This window comes from Rhinopithecus roxellana, chromosome 16 (genome assembly GCF_007565055.1).
Source record: "Rhinopithecus roxellana isolate Shanxi Qingling chromosome 16, ASM756505v1, whole genome shotgun sequence".
Lineage (NCBI taxonomy): Eukaryota > Metazoa > Chordata > Mammalia > Primates > Cercopithecidae > Rhinopithecus > Rhinopithecus roxellana.
Genome location: NC_044564.1, coordinates 23,374,926 through 23,396,267, shown reverse-complemented (window position 1 = coordinate 23,396,267; position 21,342 = coordinate 23,374,926). Strand labels below are relative to the sequence as shown.

General features: G+C 42.5%; 1 protein-coding gene across 1 annotated transcript in view; it reads left to right on the top strand.

Annotated features, from left to right (window-relative positions):
• RUSC2 (RUN and SH3 domain containing 2) overlaps positions 1-21,342 on the top strand; it is a 70,412-nt gene that overhangs the window by 24,660 nt on the left and 24,410 nt on the right. The window lies entirely within an intron of this gene.

The following is a 21,342-nucleotide window of genomic DNA, read 5'->3' as shown; positions in this document are numbered from 1 at the left end:
ATCTAGCATGGTGAGTAACATAGTAGATAATAAATAATCGCTAATAATATTAGAAGAATTACTCTTTAGCAATAACTCATTTGTTTCCTCTAGCTTCTGGTGTGCGGGGAGGTGTAACTACAAAGATTCCTAACCATTTCTACATCATTCTTAGGATGCTTCTATAGCAGTTTGCCACCTGTTTATAGAACCTGTAACTATTTGTGATGGTGCCTAGATTAAAGTCAGCCCTAAATCTTTACTCAAAATGAACTCACCCCTACTCTCATGCCTCTGATCCATATTTACTGTGTCCAAATCCATCTGTCTGTTGATAATTTCCTTTCTATCCACAGCCATACCACATATAGAATGGGGAGTGAGTTCAGGCCTGAGCCAATTCAAGTGTGGATTTGGAACCTGGGAGAAGAAAAAAAAAAAAGGCCTCATAGAGGCATGGGATAGTATTAAGCAGAAACAGAAAGATAAAGATGGTTTATGGTTCATTCTACACTCCAGAATGATAATGTAATACTAAATTCTATAGATACTTTTGAAGTGTTTTATGTGAGGGAAATTAGCCAGTCTGTCAGCTCCAATACAAATAACCTCAGGATTCTTCCTTCACATTCCTCAGTGGCTCCTCAGAGGGGAGTTGCCTCTGAGAACTGTGTCAGCCCCATGGAAAGAGGATCTCTAGGCAGGCCCACCAGGGTCAGAATTTTAAGATATAGACCTTGAATAGAGAGGCCTTTAAGGTCTAGAGTAGGAGTCAATCAGCAAATTATGATCTCTGCCAGGGTGTTTTTGTATGGTCCACAAGCTGAGAATGGCTTTTACATTTTTAAAGAGTTGTTGTTTGTTTGTTTGTTTTAAAAGGGAATTGCTAAGAAAGTAAATTTCAAGGTATTCTCACCAAAAGAAGATAAGTATTTGAGGCAATGGGTATGTTAATTAGCTTAATTTAATTTAATTATTCCACATGATATTCATAAATCATAGTATCACTTTGTGCTCCATAGATATATACAATTATAAATTGAAAATTTACAAGAAAAAAGTTTTGCAGAGATGTGGTAGTACTATACGGCCCACAAAGCCAAAATCTTTACAGAAAGATTTTGCTGATCCCTGATTTTGAGGCCCCTTCTCTGAAAGGAAGTGGGTCTCACCAGAGGCTGCAGGAGGTTTGAACATCTGTTTTGAATCCCAGGGTAGGGACTTACAGAAAAAGAGGTGTCACCATCAACAAAGAATAGATTTCTAGTTCTCCTCTTCAGGAGTTCCGGAGACCTGGCAAACTAACCCAATACTGAGGGATTGCTGGGCTAGAAAGAGTGAAGGCTTGTGTTGGGTTTAGAATACAGTATTGCCTTTGTTCTAACTGAGCAGTAGAATACATCCCTCATTAATGTTGCTCTCTCAGGCCTTTTAGGCTACATTCCAGTGAGTTCTGCTGCTGAATGCCACATCAGTGGGATACAGGCCCCAGATCAGTGTCCTGGGCCCACAAACAGGGGAGAATTAGCTTTGTGGCTCCTAGATAGACAAGGGAGTAAGTGAAATTGTTTCTTTTGCTTGCATATTTCTAAATTCCTTATTATAAGTTAGTGGAAATTAATACCTTATGTCTAGGTAAGCATATTCCTATTTCATCTGTTCCTCAAACCATAGGTGGGGATTATAGGCCTGAAAGAAGGGCACTGCATCTCTGGGCACAGACCAGGCCCATTTCCTAATGCGGCCACTGTGACCCTAGAAGAGGGAGGGAGGACAGAGGAAAAGGCCAGGGCGCTCTACCTGCATGCATGGATGACCATTATATTTCTGAAATACTTTAGTCCAAAGACTACAGCATTTACATTTCCCTTATTCTTTTTATTTTTCAAATATTTTTTCCTACCACACACCAGAAGATGGCTACAGTTAGTCCTTTTACTAGATGGTAAATACAGAGCTTTGAGAGAACAGGTACCCTGCCCCAGATGACCCAGCAAGTTGGAGGAAAACCCAAGAATGAAAGCAGTGTTCCTGTCTTTGGGCATGCTACCACTATCCTAGACATGAGTAGTTTCCAGATGGAGCTAAGATCAAACTCCTTTATCACTAGTGATCAAATCTGGTTGTTTCTAAGGCTGCACTGTTGTTCTGATGACCGAGTGGATCATCCTTGAATGACAGGGAAAAAATGTATTAAAGGAGTCCCTCACCAGCCTGCCTTCTTGCCAGCACCATGGCTTCTTAAGGTATTAACATGTTGTGTCACTGATGATGACCTACGATTGCAGGAAGATGACGGAGTCACTGTTCCTGTGTGCTTGGCTGCTCGGCTGTTTTGTTTGCACTTTGGCATTCCTACCTGGTGAGTGGTACATTTTTGTCATTCCACAGCAGTCTGCTCTGCTCCTGACTCCAGAGTAAGCTAGTCTACATCTATTTACATCAGCTTTCCAGCTGTCAGCCTCCTCATGCTCCTGTCTGCCTGATGGGGCAAGTAGACACTCTGGCAGGAGCTGCCTTTCAGGGAGGTTAGTGGGATGTCCACAGAGTTCCAGATACTGTAGTCAAAGTATAAAGTCCCTGCGACCCCAGTCTCTAGGTCTTGCAGGGATGAAGAAGCTTTCAGGAGATTATCTAGGCACAGCTCCTGGCCCAACGAGATTTCTATCCTAGTGTGTCATGTCTAGGAAAAAATCTCTGGTGGCAGATCTTCAAGAAATTTGATGTACATGCTAAAAACCATACAAATTGGTTGAGGACTGGCCTAACCCATACTCTGTCTCAAATTTCTGTAAAACCCTCCCAAATAGGCTTTCTCTTTTTCTTTACAACGTCAGCACTCAATGCTCTAGTTTGGGACTTATGACTGATGAGGCTGAACTTCTGGGTAGCTGAGTGGCAGTCTTTCTTTGTTTTTATTCAGATTATTTCAATGCAGCCAATTTGTGTGTGTGTATGTGTGTACCCTGTCCAGAACAACAGGGCCTACCTGTCTCAAGAGAGTACTATGAGCAACAGCTTTCAACTTGAGTTCCACCTGGTCCCAGAGCTTTGGTGCTAGACAGCTGGACATATGAAAGCTCTGTTTGTTCCCTTTCGTCTTCCCTGTCCTGTTTAATGCTGAACTGTTTTCAACAAGACTTGCTTCCTATAGAATCCAACTTAGCAACCTGGAGAAGCCTGAGGCCACTCCTGGAGCAGGAAGCTGCCCTAGATTTGGGCAGTAACCAGTAGAACTTGATACTGACGCCAGAGTGTAAAAATAAACACCTCCTACAGTTCTGTCTTAATCCATTGGCATCAGAGTTGCTATTATTAACCCATAGGCCTCACAGGCAGCTGTGATGGTCAGACAACAGCCTGGACAAAACTTATCCTGCCAACTTGGGATCACACTCTCTCCCCTTCACCTACTGGGATATGATCTGGGGCCCCAGGAGAAGCACCATCAGTGTAGGAGCATGCCCTACAACAGGTAATACTAGAGGTGGATTAGTATCTTTGGTTTTGGAGAGCCCTGAGGCTCCCAGGGCCAGCATACCAGCCTAGAGTATGATGGGCACAGACAGGATGACTGAGTCCGTCCTAGCGTAGGGGAGGAAAAAAAGGAATGTGACCCTTCCATTTCCTTTGGCTGTTTTAGAGATTTTGCCTGCCACTTTCCTGACCTGAAGCCTTTAGATTTCCTGGGAAATTAGAACAGGAGAGAGGAAAGAGCTCCACTGGTCATCTGCCAAAGATATAGTAATAATAATGACTTATTACTAAGCATCTACCATGTGTTAGGTACTTTATGTACAATGTCTTATTTTTACTTCAAGCTTTTCAGGGAAAATATGACAGTCTTACAAATGAGGAAGGTGAAGTTTAGTGAGGTTGAGTGACCACCCAGAATTCCACAGCTGGCAAGTAATGTGTCAGAGTTGGACCCAGACTTGTCTTAACACCAAAATCCATGTTGTGAATCATTATAGAACCTAGGCTGCTGAATACTCAGGACCCAGGCCAGGCTTCAGCTACCTGCTTTTTAAATTTGGGGGCTTAAGTAAACAAAAATATATGTTACTCTCACTTTAGCCCTACAACTAAAGCAACAGTTACTGGTACACAGAAATGGTTTTTGCTGCCACCTGCGAGTGAGCCAGTCCCAGTGCGCTTACCGTGCACGGTGAGCTGGACTCCAGAGACTAGCAGGGCAAGCCTCCTGGAAGATGAGATGCCTCCGGGAAAAGGCTTTGACCCTGCCTGAGGAGTCTCAGACCATGACTCCTCTGTGGAGAACATGGCCAGATTGGAACCTGGTTCCCCAGGGGAACAAGGCTTTGATGGCTCTGGCAGTCATGCTGAGGGAGGGGTGTATTTGACTAAAAAGATTCCTTGAAGGACAACTAGGCTTCCCCCCGTCTCTTTTTCCAGCCTCCTCCACCCTGGCCCCACAACTGGCTTCTGTAATTCAATCTAGATTCTTCTCATAGCCTACTTTACTGTGCTTATGTGGCCTTTTATTTACAGCTTTGGGCATTCTGATTGGATAGCAGCTTCCTAGCCGGCATGCTTCAGTCCATTGCCTGTGGGGTAGGGGAGCAGAGTACACTCTGATTTTGCTTCCTTTTAGCCCAGGAGCTAAAAGGAATAGCCAGAGGGCTGCCCACACAGCCAAAGGACTGACCACACTGAGCAATCAAAGAGCAGCATAAGGGCCTTTTTTGTTCCAGCTAACTTGCTCCTGCAAATACACACTTGAGAGCCATCCTCCAAGCAAAGCAGTCTGTGCTGAGGCTTTCAGCATCCACCCCTCGTACACTGTCTCTGGTCTTAGTGGCTTCCTGCTCCCTTGCTGCTCACCTACACCTAGCATTGGGAGGCTTTAGCCTGTTGGCCTTACTCACTGCTGCATTCTCCATTGCCTCATCTGAAGAACTCGGTCTGTCAAGGTAGGAACCAAATCTTTCCTAATTCCCTGTAGTCTTCCTCTCTCCCCCAATACATCCTCAAAAGAAATAGGGTTTACAACAAAATCCCAATCTCTAGAGACTTACAGCTGGCAGTTAGAAGCCAGGCACCTGGGAGTATAGGTGTGTTTATGTGTATTTGTATTCATGTTGGAATGCAGGAGGTCTTTTTTTGGTTTTTGTTTTTTTTTTAAACACACTGCATAGGAACCTTCCCTTGGGCTCCAGGTTTTAATTTGGCTTAGGTTATAATTAGACCTGAAAAGGACTTTTTAAGAGGTCATCTGATTGAGCCCACTGCTTCCAAACAGGTGCTACAGGTTGAGCTAAGGAAGGAATCAAATGGTTGGTCTAATGGAGAAAGGTATATACTTTTGCTGGCTGGATCAGCAGAAGAAAATAATTTTTTGTTTTCTAGATTGAATCCCTTTTGAGCATAGAGATGCTAGGGGCAAAGCTAGGTTTATTATCATCAGATTTTTATGGAATAAAGAAAAGCAACCCTTTCAGCTCAGTGAGGTTCAGTGGCTTTAGCGTATTCTTTTCTTGGGTATACGTTCCCAATGCTGCAGTCTGCATTTATTAAACTGGGGCCTTGGGTGCTTAGGGCCTTTTACCTTTTAGGCTGCTAAGCCCATTCTACTTCAGAGCCAAGCCTCTTCCGGAATGTTTGTCTTTGACTTTTGGGGGTGGACATTTAGCTGAACTTTTCTACAACATATGTGAGAAGCCAAAAGCAAACCAAGTTCTGTGCTTCGAGAGAGGACTCTATATTAAGGAAGCCTAATAAGGGAGCAACTGGTGTGTCTGGGACAGCCCTTCAGGCTAGGCCCCTTCCAACACACTCCCAGCATGCTGTCTGGCCTCACTTGGAGTCCAAAATAACATGATACGAGTTAGAAACAGCGGCCTCCTCAGCTAGCAGCAGCTACACTCTACTTGGAGGAAAGACAGATGACCTTCTGGGCGTTGGCTGCTATTCCATTTATGGAATCAGACTCCTGATGCCATAGCCAGGTGCTCTCAGCATCTAACAACTTGTTTATTCTTTCTTTACAGTTCAGTCCTAGATACCCACAGGAATCACTGTTACCACCAGTTCTGAAATCTCCAAATTCTTTGAGCCTCTCACATATTTCACAGAGAAGTACTTGTCTTGTAGGAAACTCAGAGCCTTCATCTAATCTTATGGCAGGGGTGGAGGGTAGTTATGCAAGCTGACTTTCCAAATTCATGTACAAAGTTTATTTCTGTTCTGGGAAGTTAGGTTTGCTATTAGTGAAGTTAATCAACATCTATTTACAAACATTTGATTTGGGAGGCATGAAAAAAGAGAGATGTTTCTGTCAGTTAATTATTTCTTTAACTCACCATTATCTCTAACTCCCAACAAACCATGGTCAGTTCTGCCTTTGCCTAGGGTCCCCTAGGCAAGTGGTGCCTTTAGGGGCCCCCACAGTGAGGAGAGGGAATTGGAGTGCAGGGGGCATTAGGCCTCCTCTGCTTCAACCAGGGTAGCTGTTTTATGTATTGGGGCTGAAAAATTAAAAGCATTGCTCTAACCCTTACATACTGAAACTTTCTTTTTACTGTTCCGGCCTTCTCCAGAGGCATACTGGCAATCATAACGAAATTATGAGCCCCTCAAATTGGGCTGTTACCCCTGAATATCCAGCATAGCTCCTTATACACAGGAAGAGTACAGTAGATGCTTGTGGCTTGATTACTTGCTTGATTAATTGACTCAAGATGATATTAATTGATAGCCTCAGGATAACTCTAGATCAGAGAATAGAGTACAGTATGTAAGAATTTATTTTGATTTGTTATGGTTTGAGCATTTCCGACCTTTGCTACTGGAATCAATCACGCAGTCTGAGGTGAAAATTTAGCCAAAAGGAATTACCCTAACTGAGGTTGTCGCTGTTGGAGAGGACACCCAAGTAAGTCAGCACAAACAAAAGTACCTTCTGTTGATTTCCAAAGATTTGTATGATTTCACTCCACCTCTGTCCCTGGCGTACTGAGGTGAAAGGTCAGCAGAGTGATTATTGAGAAGACCAGGCACAAAAGTGTACTAAAATCATACAGTCCTGTCTGTTGTTTAGTACTGCTTACTTTTGCTAAAAATTACCTTCTTGGACAGTTCCCAAAACTACTCATTGTCTTGATTGTGGGAAATGCAAAACTTTTCTCTGCTAAGCTATACTTATTAACAGCATCTAAACTGTTTATCTGCAGCCTACAGTATACATCTGCATATCTTTTGTGAGGGTGACTTTGTTTTCAATTAGCTTATATGTTTTATAAAATTATAATGTTTTGTTTTTTATAAAGCTAAATAACAGGACATACGTGAAAAAACCAGCCACATTCAAATAAAGTCTGTAAGTTCAGTTAATTGTAATGTTCTCAATGTTAATTGCTTTAACAATTGTACCTTGATTATGTAAGATAGTAACATTAGGGGAACTGGTTGAAGGACGTACAGGAACTCTGAATTATCTTTTCAACTTTTTATAAATCTAAATTAATCCAAAATAAGTAGTTAGCTTTTAAAAATTCATACACAGCAATAAAGGTCTTCACAATGAAAAAAAAAAAAAAAAAGCCAAATAGTGGCTGGGCATGCTCATGCCTAAAATCCCAGCACTTTGGGAGGCGGAGGTGGCTGGATCCTTGAGCCCAGGAGTTTGAGACCAGCCTGGGCAACATGGTGAAACCTTGTCTCTACAAAAAATACAAAAATTAGCCAGGCGTGTTGGTATGTGCCTATAGTCCCAGCTACTCAGGAGGCTGAGGTGGAAGGATGGCTTAAACCCAGGAAGTGGAGGTTGCAGTGAGCTGAGATAGGGCCACTGCACTCCAGCCTGGGCAACAGAGGGAGACTCCATCTCAAAAAAAAAAATTAAGCCAAATAGTGCCAAATCTGGGGCAGTCTGAACGTCAAAATCAGTAATGGATTATAACCCACTGACTTTTTTAAAATCCAGAAATCCATATTTATACTAAATCAATAAATTAAGAAAGGAAGGAAAAGGGAAGTCTTTTTTTTTTTTGGAGATGGAGTCTCGCTCTCACCCAGGCTGGAGTGCAGTGACGCAATCTCGGCTCACTGCAAGCTCCGCCTCCTGGGTTCATGCCATTCTCCTGCCTCAGCCTCCCGGGTAGCTGGGACCACAGGCGCCCGCCACCACGCCCAGCTAATTTTTTGTATTTTTAGTAGAGATGGAGTTTCACCGTGTTAGCCAGGATGGTCTCGATCTCCTGACCTCGTGATCCGCCCACCTCGGCTTCGCAAAGTGCTGGGATTACAGGTGTGAGCCACCGCACGCGGCCAGGAAATCTTTATTATGTTAGAATGCCAACTAATAAATGTAGAAGGAATAATAGAAAATTGTCATTTTTTGGCCAGGTGCAGTGGCTCATGACTGTAATCCCAGCCCTTTGGGAGGCCGAGGTGGATGGATCACTTGAGGCCAGAAGTTTGAGACCAGCCTGGCCAACACGGTGAAACCCTGTCTCTGCTAAAAATACAAAAAATTAGCTAGGCGTGGGGGCACACGCCTGTAATCCCACCTACTCGGAGGGCTGTGGGAGACGGAGGTTGCAGTGAGCCAAGATTGCACCACTGCACTCCAGCCTGGGCGACAGGGTGTACCTCTGCCTCAAAAAAACAAAACAAAACAAAGCAAACCTGTCATTTTTCAACCATCATAGTAAATAACTGATTCAGATGAAACTCATCAATGGATGCTAAAATGATTGGATGAAAGTTTGATGGGGAACAGGTTATTTACCTCATCTAAGAGTAATCTCTCCATAGATTGCTTATTAATCAGATGAGAAAATAACTTTATAATGGAGAAACCTGACAGATACTATCTTAATGAAGGGCTAATTCAAAATTAGCATCATCAATAAAGTGACAAAATGACCTCATGTGTTGGGTTTTGTCTTTTGTTCTACATTGTGTTTCTCCTAGACTCCTATTTTATGTTTTTGTTGTACTCTTTGTTTTCTGTTGGAGGCTGTCCTCGAAAGTCTGGTAATCCCTTGGCTACTGATTTTAAAATGAGCCATTTAAAAACACTGGAGGTTCTGTGAGAGTGGAAAGATATATCAACTGGGAAACTTGTCTGGTGGGCAGGTGCAACAGGTTGGCCTTTTTTTGTGTGGGGAAACCCCTAGAGAATTTGACATTCTTTTCTCTGAGGTAGGTCAGTTTCTGCAGAGAAATAATCTACCAGGGTTAGAGTGGGATAAATAAGTCTGGCTGTTGGTATTATCCTGAAACAGAAGAAAGAAGTCTAGCAATTCTTTGGAGATTTTCACTTAACCCCCCAGTTTGCAGATTGGCCCCTCATCCTGCTTTCTTCCATGCCTTGTTTTCCTGAGTCGAATGCAGTTCCACTCAAGTTTCTCCAGAAATAAATCTCCAGTAATCTTGAGGAGCAGGAGACCAGTGGTCTCCTGACAGTTTGGGGTTGTTGGTGGGGACTGGGAGTCTAATTATTTCTTCCACAAACTTTAACCAACATCCCAATTTTTTCTTTTTCTTTTTTTTTTTTTCCCTTGAAAAAGAATTTTTGGTCGAGCATGGTGGCTTATGCCTGTAATCCCAGCACTTTGGGAGGCCGAGGCAGGTGGATCACCTGAGGCCAGAAGTTCGAGACCAGCCTGGCCTACACGGCAAAACCCCGTCTCTACTGAAAATACCAAAATCAGCCTGGTGTGGTGGTACACTCATGCAGTCGCAGCTACTCGGGAGGCTGAGGCAGGAGAATTGCTTGAACCCGGGAGGTGGAGGTTGCAGTGAGCTGAGATCGCATCACTGCACTCCAGCAAGCCTCAGCCAGCTTTTGAACATATTTTTTAGGCCAGGTGTGGTGGCTTCTGCCTGTAACCCCAGGTAGTCAACCTTATCTACCAAAAAAAAGAAAATAGATACAAAAATTAGCTGGGTGTGATGGCACGTGCCTGTAGTCCCAGCTACTTGGGTGGTGGCCATGCAGAGTGAGTTCCTAGCATTTTTTGGAGTAATAATAGTGCTTTATATTTCTATAAAATGGTCAGTTGACAGAGCACTTTCACATACTGTTTTGAATAGACCACTGTTCAGATCTATAGTAGGGGGCATATGTTTCCCCCTAGCCTTCAACTCCCCATAAAGTAGCCTGGTCCAGGCACAGGAAGACTCAGTAACCAATGTTTATATTCATGCCTGCTTTATTTTGAGCACTCCTGGATCTCTCTATTGCTTAGGAAAGCTGCCCAGATCACTACTGAGTTCTGGAGGATGCTGGGATTGAGGAGTGGGGAAAGGTATCCATATCCAGTCTTTTCATGTTTCTCTAAGGTTACCGACCTATTTTGGTCACAGTTGTGTAATCTCCTTTGTGGGGGTTTTGGATATTAACTAACACCTTATCACTTGATAATAGTATTATACTTACTGGGTATTTACTATATGTCAGGCACAATTTAAGTGCTTGATAGTATTAATTCACTTAATGTAGTTGGTGGTATTTTTATCACCATTCTACAGGAAATAGGGGCAGGGAAAGGCAAGATAACAGGCCTAGGATCACACAACACTCAAACAGATATTACCTCATCTTGTAACTATTAAATTTATTGCATTCAGATTTTACTTGGCGGGGTACAGTGGCTCATGCCTGTAATTCCAGAGCTTTAGGGGCCTGAGGCAGGAAGATCACTTAAGCCCAGGAGTTCAAGGTTGCAGTAAGCTAGGATGGTGCCACTGCAGCCTGGGCAAAAGAAAGAGAGACCCTGTCTCAAAACAAAATAAAAGCCACACAAAAAATTTTTATTGATGTACAGTTTAGATACTTGTTACTGATATTCTTTATCCTGAGATAGTTTTACTTCCTGAATCCATGGATTCATGTTTTCTAATAACTTCTGAAATATTATCTGTCATTATCTCTTCAAATATTACCTCTCCTTGATTCTCTACCAAAGATTCTAAGTATATTAAACATTTTCATTCTGTCTTATCTCTTAACTTCTCATTCACTTTTCTGTTCTCTGTTTTTTCGTGCTGTGTTCTATGTGATTTCTTCAGATTGATCTTCCAGTTCATTAATTCTCACTTCAACTTTGTCTTTTCTGCTGTTAAATTTGTCCTTTCATTTTTTTTTTTTTTTTTTTTTCTTTTTTGAGACAAGGTCTCGCTGTGTCACCTAGGCTGGAGTGCAGTGGTACTTTCATGGCTCACTTTAGCCTCAATCTCCCAGGCTCAAGCAGTCCTCTAACTACAGCCTTCTAAGTAGCTGGGACTACAGGTGTGCACCACCACACTCTGCTTGCTTGCTTGCATATGTATGTACATGTGTATGTATCTAGTGACAGAGTCTTGCTATGGTGCCCAGGCTCTTACCAAATTCCTGGCCTCACGTGATCCTCCTGCCTCAGCCTCCCAAAGTGCTGGGATTACAGGTGTAAGTCACTGTACCTGGCTGAGTTTTTATTTTAATAATTATTTTTCTAACTTCTAAACATATTTCGTTCTTTTTCAGATCTGCCTGGTTATTTCTAATAATTCATTGCCACTCACTTACCTTTGAGATTTATCTTTTATTTTAAAACATTTCACACATAGCTGATTTATATTCTGTAACTGACATTTTTGGTATCTGAAGTTCTTGCAATCTAAATATATAATTTATTGTTTTCTCTGTTATGTGCTTATGGCATCTTTGTGATCATTAATTCTAATTTTTGTTGCTCTTTAATTTTGAGAATTCTGTTGACTTAGGTTGGGAAATATTTTCCCCCAGAGAAAATTCGTATCTGCTTCTACCAAAAGCTGTGGAACACCACCTACCGTGGATCATGATGAACTTCCTTCAGGCTTCCCTGTTTGTGCTTAATGCAGAACTCTCAGGTTTAGCCCCCTCACCCTTGAGGGGGCTAAGTCTTCCAGTGGCGCAAGTCTTATCATCTTGGCTGCAGTGATGCTCTGGGAATTGGCCCACAAGGAACCCTGATCCTCCCCCTTGCTTACTGCATAGCTCATGAATTTTTCTCTTTTTGGGGAATTGGGTAGTCACATAAATGTCTCCTATATACTGAAAGACCTGAAATGCTTTTAAAAGTATATATTGCCCAGTAACTGTGGCTCATGCCTATAATCCCAGTGCTTTGGAAGGCTGAGGCAGGAGGATTCCTTGAGGCTGGAAGTTCAAGATCAGCCTGGACAACATAGCAAGATGCCATCTCTACAAAAAATTTAAACACTAGCCAGGCATGGTGGCACGTGCTTGTAGTCCCACCTACTTGTGGGAGCTGAGGCAGGAGAATTGCTTGAGCCCAGCTCAAGGTTGCAGCGGGCTATGATTGGGCCACTGCACTCCAGCCTGGGTGACAGAGTGAGACCCTATTCCTTTAAAAAGTACATATATATATATATATATATATATATATATATATATATATAATATATGATCTCATATTTCACATATTTTGCAGTGAAAGGAGCCCTGTAATGTCTTGATTACCATAATGTGGGAAGCAGAATTCTCTTTATGCGATTTGGTATCCTTTTTTTTTTTTGAGATGGAGTCTCGCTCTGTCACCCAGGCTGGAGTGCAGTGATACTCACTGGAGCCCAAAACTCCTGGGTTCAAGTCAGCCTCCTACCTTAGCCTCCCAAGTAGCTAGAACCATAGGCATGTGCCACCACATCCAGCTAATTTTTAAATTTTTGTGTTGACAGTGTCTCGCTTTATTACCCAGGCTGGTCTTGAACTTCTAGGCTCAAACATTCTTCCCTCCTCAGTCTCTCAAAGCACTGATATTTTACTTTTTAAATTAGCTTAAAAGGGCCAGGCATGGTGGCTCACACCTGTAATCCCAGCAGTTGGGGAGACCAAAATGGGAGGCTCACTTGAGGCCAGGAATTCGAGACAGACCTGGCTGACATAATGGGACCCCCATCTCTAAAAAAATAATAATAAAAAAAAGAATTTTAAAAAGTTTAAAAAAGAAAAAAAATAAATAAATTAGCTTAAAAGGCTTTTTCGATACCATTGTATATACCTTGTATACACAATTTTAATGGTTCTATTATATTCCATTACATGGGTAGCTCACTAGCCATTTTTTCATTGGATATTTAGAATATTCTCAATTTTTCTCTGTTGCAAGTAATATTGCAGTGAACATCATTGGGGAAATATGAGGCAAATCGAGGAGGGTAGAGATATAAAGAAAATGCATAACTGTTATTCTGGGGCAAGAGTTGCAAACTCAGATGCCTTATAGGAGCCAGACAAATAATGCAAATAAGTAAAATGAACCAGTGAAGCTGCCATGAGGAGTGGTGGGAACGTGGCAAACTGAAGGTCACATGCTCATCTAATGAGGGGAGCCACTTCTCAGTTCCAGTTGATTGTTATCATGTAGGAATGAGGGCTTAGTATAGCCAGTTCTTTTTTTTTCAAGCAAGACAAGATGGAAATCTAGACTTTTTTCTAGAAATCTCCAAAATGTTTATGGTGGCATTTTTACTATACAAAGCACATAAAACCTATTGACATACTAGATGTGACAGTCAGGCTGTCACTTTGCAGCCTTTGCTAATGTTTATGATGGCATTTTTACTGTGCAAGCCACATAAACCTATTGACACACTAGATGTGATAGTCAGTCTGGCACTTTGCAACCTTTACAGCCTTTGCTCCAGGGTCATGACTGTGGATATAAATGGGAGGGAATGTACTGACTGAAGACATAGCTGCTCAGTCATGCTTCCATTCTCAGAATGAGCATGGAGTGTAATGAAGGGTTTAAGATCTTGGCATTAAATATTTATTTACTAAGCACTTTACTAAGGCTTGGCTTTCAGTTTTTCTTCCTTACCTTCTTCTTCTTCATCAAATATGCCATTCTCAGAAGAGGTTGACCTTCTCAAAGCCAGCTGGGCTCCATTGCACCTGCTGTGCTTGCCATCCATTCAGTAGCTTTGTTTTTGTTTGTTTTTGAGACTGGGCCTTATTCTGTTGTCCAGGCTTGAGGGCAGTGGCACAATCTCCACTCACCGCAACTTATGCCTCCCAAGCTCAAGCCGTCCTCCCACCTCAGCCTCCCAAGTAGCTAGGACTACAGGTGCATACCAGCACACCCAGCTGATTTTTGTATTTTTTATAGAGATGGGGTTTCACCATGTTGCGCAGGCTGGTCTCGACTCATAAGCTCAAGCAATCCGCCCACCTCAGCCTCCCAAAATGCTGAGATTACAGGTGTGAGCCACCCCACCCGGCCAGCCATTCAGTAGCTTTATCAGACATCATTGGTCTTCCACTATGTGCCAAGGCCCTTTGCTCAGAATTACCTATCAATGTATAAGACACAGTTTCACCATCTAGAAGTGTACTGTCATTAAGAGATAATAAAATGGCCAAGTCTTGATACCAAATGAGTTGTACATATAATTGGTATTGAAGAAGTTTAGGAGAAGGATTTCCATGAGAAAGAAAAGCTTCCAGATATGGTAGAATTTGAGCCAAATCCTTAAAATGAAGGGTGGGAGGGAATGGGGAGAACATTCCAGATACCTTCCCAGTGAGTAAGCCAAAACTCAGGGTATATTCGGCATGTGACGGGAATGTGGTTGGATAGGGAGAAAGGAACTTTGGGGGTTTTTGGTTATTTTTTATTTTTGTTTTTTTCTGAGACTGAGTCTCACTCTGTCGCCCAGGCTGGAGTACAGTGGCGCAATCTCTGCTCGCTGCAACCTCCGCCTCCTGGGTTCATGGCGATTCTCCTGCCTCAGCCTTCCAAGCAGTTGGGATTACACGCACACACCACCATGCCTGGCTAATTTTTGTGTTTTTGTAGAGACAGGGTTTCACCATGTTGGCCAGGCTGGTCTCGAACTCCTGACCTCAAGTGATCTGTCTGCCTTAGCCTCCCAAAGTGCTGGGATTACAGGTGTGAGCCACTGCGCCTGGCCGGTAGAAAGGAACTTTGAACGCCACATTAATGAATTTGGGGCCGAGCACAGTGGCTCACACCTGTAATCCCAGCACTTTGGAAGGCTGAGGCAGATGGATCACGAGGTCAGGAGATCTAGACCATCCTGGCTAACACGGTGAAACCCCGTCTCCACTAAACAATACAAAAAAATTAGCCAGGCATGGTGTTGGGCACCTGTAGTCCCAGCTACTCAGGAGGCTGAGGCAGGAGAATGGCATGAACCTGGGAGGCGGAGCTTGTGGTGAGCTGAGATTGCACCACTGCACTCTAGCCTGGGCGACAGAGCAAGACTCGGTCTCCAAAAAAACAAAAAAAAAAAGAATTTGGATTTATCCTGTAGACAGTAGGGAGCCACTGAAGATATTTTAGTAGTAGAGTGACTTGTTGAAGGAAGTTGAGGAGATTACTCTTGTGCCTGTATATGTGATAGCTGGGAACCAAGAGACAATGAAGGTAAGAAAACTAAGTTAGAAGACTATATAAATCAGAGGAGAGGTAATACAGGCCTGAATTTGGAGGATAGAGTAGGGATATGAACTGGAGAGGCAATAGAAGAAGTGGTTAAAAATACTGACTCTAGAATCATACAGGTCTTTATCTGAGTCCCAGCTTAGACATTTACTGACTGAGTTACATTGGGAAGATTATTTAATATCCCTGAGCCTCAGATTTCTCATTCATGAAGAATAATAACACCTAGCTTAGAGAGTGGTTATATGGATTAAATGAGATAATGTAGGTAAGTGTTTAGCATAGTAGTGGAAACATAGTAAAAACAAGAAATTATTGGGCCGGACATGGTGGCTTATGCCTGTAATCCCAGCATTTTGGGAGGCCAAGGCGGGCGGATCATGAGGTCGGGAGATCAAGACCATCCTGGCTAACACTGTGAAACCCCATCTCTACTAAAATACAAACAAATTAGCCAGGTGTGGTGGCAGGCGCCTGTAGTCCCAGCTACTCAGGAGGCTAAGGCAGGAGAATGGCGTGAACCCAGGAGAAGGAGCTTGCAGTGAGCAGAGATTGTGCCACTGTACTCTAGCCTGGGCAACAGAGCAAGACTCTGTCTCAAAAAAAAAAAAAAAAAAAAAAAAAAGGAATTATTAAGTTAACGCCCAAAACATTGGAAGGAAGACTCAGCATGACTTGGTAATTATATGAATGTAAAGAGAGTCCAGATGACTCTTTTGTTTTCAAGTACAGGCAGTCCAAAGAGACCTAATTTGAAATTTAAAAAATTGATTTGGTTTTAGATGTGTTGAATTTGAGGTAATAGTAAGTATCTGACAGGCTATTGGAGATTTGATTCTGGAAGTTCAGGAAGAATATAAGATTTGGAAATCAACAGCAAAGATAATGGGAAGTACTAAAGATTGTTCAGATTGAAAAGACTTCAGATCTGAACCTTGCTGTAAATTTGCATTTAAATATGGGCCAGGTATTTTTTTTTTTTTTTTGAGATGGAGTCTCACTCTGTCGCCCAGGCTGGAGTGCAGTGGCCGGATCTCAGCTCACTGCAAGCTCCGCCTCCCGGGTTTATGCCATTCTCCTGCCTCAGCCTCCCGAGTAGCTGGGACTACAGGCGTCCGCCACCTCGCCCGGCTAGTTTTTTGTATTTTTTTTTTTTTTTTTTAGTAGAGATGGAGTTTCACCATGTTAGCCAGGATGGTCTCGATCTCCTGACCTCGTGATCTGCCCATCTTGGCCTCCCAAAGTGCTGGGATTACAGGCTTGAGCCACCGCGCCCGGCCTGGCCAGGTATTGTTTTATTAAACAACGAAGAAGGAATTATCTAAGAAGCAGAACTAGGAGGATTGGTTTACAGAAGCCAAAAGGGGCCAGGTATGATGGCACGTGCCTATAATCTCAGATTTCTCATTCATGAAGGATAATGTTAAAATGTTACAAGAAACCCTGTCTCTACCAAAACCACAAAAATATAGCTGGCTGTGGTGGCATGCACCTGTAATGCCAGCTACTTGGGAGGCTGAGGAACGAAAATCACTTTAACCTGGGAGGTGGAGGTTACAGTGAACCAAGATCAGCCATTGCACTCCAGCCTGGGTGACAGAGCGAAACTGTCTTAAATGTCTCAAAAAAAAAAAAAAAAAAAAAAAAAGAAAAGCCAAAGGGAAAGAGGAGTTGAATAGGAAAGGATGATTGCTGATAGTGTCGGATGATTCCAATATTATAAGTTAAAAAATTATAACTGCTTCACACAGCTCAAATGTTATAAGAAAAAAGATTTCTGGTGGTTAAGAAATGATGAAGGAGAGAGTTAGAGAGAGAATTTTAAGAGTCCATTTGTTAAGGAATTTTGGTGTCAAGGCTGGGTGTGGTGGCTCACACCTGTAATCCTAGCACTTTGGGAAGCCTAGGCAAGCAGATCGCTTAAGCTCAGGAGTTCAAGACCAGCCTGGGCAACATGGCGAAACCCCGTCTCTACTAAAAAATACAAAAAATAGCCAAGCATAGTGGTGCATGCCTGTAATTCCAGCTACTCGAGAGGCTGAGGCACGAGAATCGCTTGAACCCAGGAGGCAGAGGTTGCAGTGAGCCGAGATCACACCACTGCACTCCAGCCTGGGTGACAGAGCAAGACTCAACAAAAAAAAAAGAATTTGGTGTTGAAAAAAGAAAGAGGACTATCTGACTCTGATGTCCTTGGATTGACATGCAGTGATATCCTCTGCTTTCTGGTACTCTGACATTCCACTTCTCACCCATACCCCGTTATGGGGTTCTCAAAGACTTTGGCCTCTGTGGATCTGAGCAATACCACCCACTCAAGCTCCTACAGCAGCTGCCACTGTTTTTAACAGCTTTATTGAAATATAATTGACATATCTACATTTCACCATTTAAAGTATACAATTCAATTGTTTTAGTATATTCACAGAGTTGTGCAACTATGACTGTAGTCTAATTTTGGAACATTTCATCATTCCCAAAAGAAACCCCACACCCATTAGCAGGCACTCCCCATCTCTCTGCCTCTCCAGCCTCTGGCAGCCACTGATCTACTTTTCGTCTCTATAGATTTGCCTTGTCTGGACATATCGTGTAAATGGAATGAAACAATATGTGACTTTCTGTGTTTCTTCTTTTACCGAGCATGTTTTCAAGGTTCATCCATTTTGGAGCATTTATCAGGACTTCATTCCCTTTTATTGCTGAATTAATTCATTTTGTGTACCACCTTTTATTTATCCCTTCTGTTGATGAACATTTTGGTTGCTTTGCTCCTAGTTTTTGACTATTACGAGTAATGCTACTAGGAATACTCATATACAAGCTTCTGTGTGGATGTTTTTTGTTTCTTGTAGGTATACACCTAGAAGCAGAATTGCTGGGGTCATATGGTAACTCTAACTTTTTGAGAAACTGCCAGAACTGTTTTCCAAAGTGGTTGCGCCATTTTACAGTGCCCTCAGCAATGTGTGAGAGTTCAGTTTCTACACATCATTGTCAACATGTGTGACTGCTTGCCTTTTTTTATTTTAGCCATTCTAGTGGGGTCAAGTAGTATCTCACTTTAGTTTTGATTTGTACTGCCTAATGATTAATGATGTTAAGCATTTGTTTATATAAGTACTTGTTGACCATTTGTGTGTCTTCTTTGGGGAAATGTTTATTCAAATCCTTTGCCCAGCCAGGCATGCTGGCTCATGCCTGTAATCCCAGTACTTTGGGAGGCCGAAGCAGGAGGATCACTTGAGCTCAGGAGTTTTGGACCAGTCTGGGCAACATAGTGAGACCCCCATCTCTACAAATAATACACACACATACACACAAATCCTTTGCCCATTTTTATTTATTTACTTATTTATTTTTTTGAGACAGGTTCTCACTCTGTTACCCTGACTGGAGTGCAGGAGTGCAATCTTAGCTCACTGCAACCTCTGCCTCCCAGGTTCAAGCACCTCTTGTGCCTTAGCCTCCCAAGTAGCTGGGATTACAGGTGTGCACCATCACACCCAGCTAATTTTTGTATTTTTTTGGTAGATATGGGTTTCACCATGTTGGCCAGGCTGGTCTCAAACTCCTGACCTCAAGTGATCTGCCCGCCTTGGCCTCCCAAAGCTCTGGGATTATAGGTGTGAGCCACCATGCCCAGCCCCCTTTGCCCATTTAAAAATTTGATTATTTGTCTTTTTATTACTGAGTTGTAAGGGTTTTGAAATATATTCTGGATAGAAGTTCCTTATCAGATATATGATCTGCAAATTTTCTCACATTCTGTGGGTTGTCTTTTGACTCTCTTGATTGTATCCTTTGAAGAACAAAAGTTTTAAATTTTTATGAAGTCTAGTTTTTTTTTTTTTTTTTTTTTTTTCCCCTCATTTTGCCAGCAGGAAGTCAAAGTTTTTCTGTTTTTTCCTTTTGTCACTTGTATATTTTATATCATGTCTAAGAATGTGTTGCCTAATTCTAGGTTATGAAGAATTACTTCTTTGTTGCCTAAGCTTCTTTTTTTTAGATAATGGAGTCTCGCCCTTGTTGTCCAGGCTGAGGTGCAGTGGTGCAATCTCGGCTCACTGCAACCTCCACCTCCTGGGTTCAAGTGATTCTCCTGCCTCAGCCTCCCGAATAGCTGGGGTTACAGGTGCCCACCACCACACCCAGCTAATTTTTGTATTTTTAGTAGAGATAAGGTTTCACCATGTTGGCCAGGCTGGTCTTGAACTCCTGACCTCAGGTGATCGGCCCGCTTCGGCCTCCCAAAGTGCTGTGATTACAGGTGTGAGCCACCGTGCCCGGCCACCTAAGCTTCTTTTTAATAGATTTTTTTTTTTTCCACGTGAAAAACAGTAAACAGTCTTCTCTTCCAAGCTTATTTAGTCAAGTCTACCCACCACTTATTCTGATTTATACACAAGGAGCATCTCTTTTTAGATTATTCTTGTTCAACAAGACTTCCATATGCCAAGCACTATGCTAGGTTTTATGGGAAACACAAAATAAAAATGATATTGTCTTATATACTGGATAATGGAGATGCACAAATGACTATAACTCCAACTTTGCAGTCTAGAAGAGATATTAAGGCAGATATGCAAAAGAGAACAATAACCATGTTAAGTGACATGATTTACTTAAAACTTCTCAGGGACTGATTCTAGTTGCTGATGAATTTCGCCATTAATATGCAATGCAATGAGAAAAGTACAGTATGCTCTTTCTTATAAAGTTATGATCATTGATGTAAAGTTTTGTAATGATGCTACTTGACAATATAAGAAGTTGGCAATCCAATATTGATCCCTCTGTTTTTTGTGGAAGTTGTTTTCTTGTCTGTAAAATCAACCACCTGCAACCACTGGTTCAGAGGACAGATTATTTCTGGCTCTGGGGTAATCAGAGGAGACTTGATGGAGGAGTTGCTCTGGGCCTGGTAGGTTTGGATAATTTTGAACAGGGCCAAGTGTAACAGGAAGGAGAGTCTGAATGAACAAATGCAGCAGAGTGGAAATGATCTTCTGAAACATGTTTCAAGGATTGCATGATGGGAAACCAAGGTTGAGTGGAGTAGACAGCCAAGGCCGGGCACGGTGGCTCACACCTGTAATCCCAGCACTTTGGGAGGCCGAGGCACGTGGATCACCTGAGGTCAGGAGTTCAAAACCAGCCTGGCCAACATGGCAAAACCCCGTCTCTTCTAAAAATATAAACCTTAGCCGGGTCATGGTTGCGGGTGCCTGTAATCCCAGCTACTCAGGAGGCTGAGACAGAAGAATCACTTGATCCCGGGAGACGGAGGTTGCAGTGAGCCAAGATCACGCCACTACACTCCAGCCTGGATGACAAGAGTGAAACTCAAAAAAAAAAAAAAAAAAAAAAAAAGAGAGTAGACAGCCGAGATGGATGACCTCTAAAGCCAAAATGAGGAGGCTCAACTTGATTCTCTGGGTAATGAGAAACCATTAAAAGGGCCAGGAGGAGTGGCATGTTGAAGAAAGGTGGTGCTTTAGGGAGATGAATCTGGTAGTACTAAAAAGTAAATTACAAGTAGGGAGACAAGTTAGGAGGTGGTCGAGGTTTATAATGTAACAATATTTGTGTTTTGTTTCTGGCTGGAAAATAATTTGATCTTTCCTCAAAAGCCCTGGATCTTTGGCAGTAGTGGTTAGGAAGTAAGTGGCAAGGTTGTCTGTGATGTAGTGAATTAAGCCAAGCACTAGAGGTCTGAGAGCTGCCACCTTCCATAGGCAACTGAAAACACTGGCTGTCTAGCACAATGCATGACTTAGCCTCACAGAAATTTCAGACTCAAAGACCCTGGGCCCAGAGCTCTCATGGTAAGCAGCTTGAACTCCAAATGCTTGGTCATGAAGATTAACTTTGCCCTAACCTACAGATGCTTATCCAACCCCGCTTTGTGGTCTGTATCAGCTAGGCAAGAGGAAGG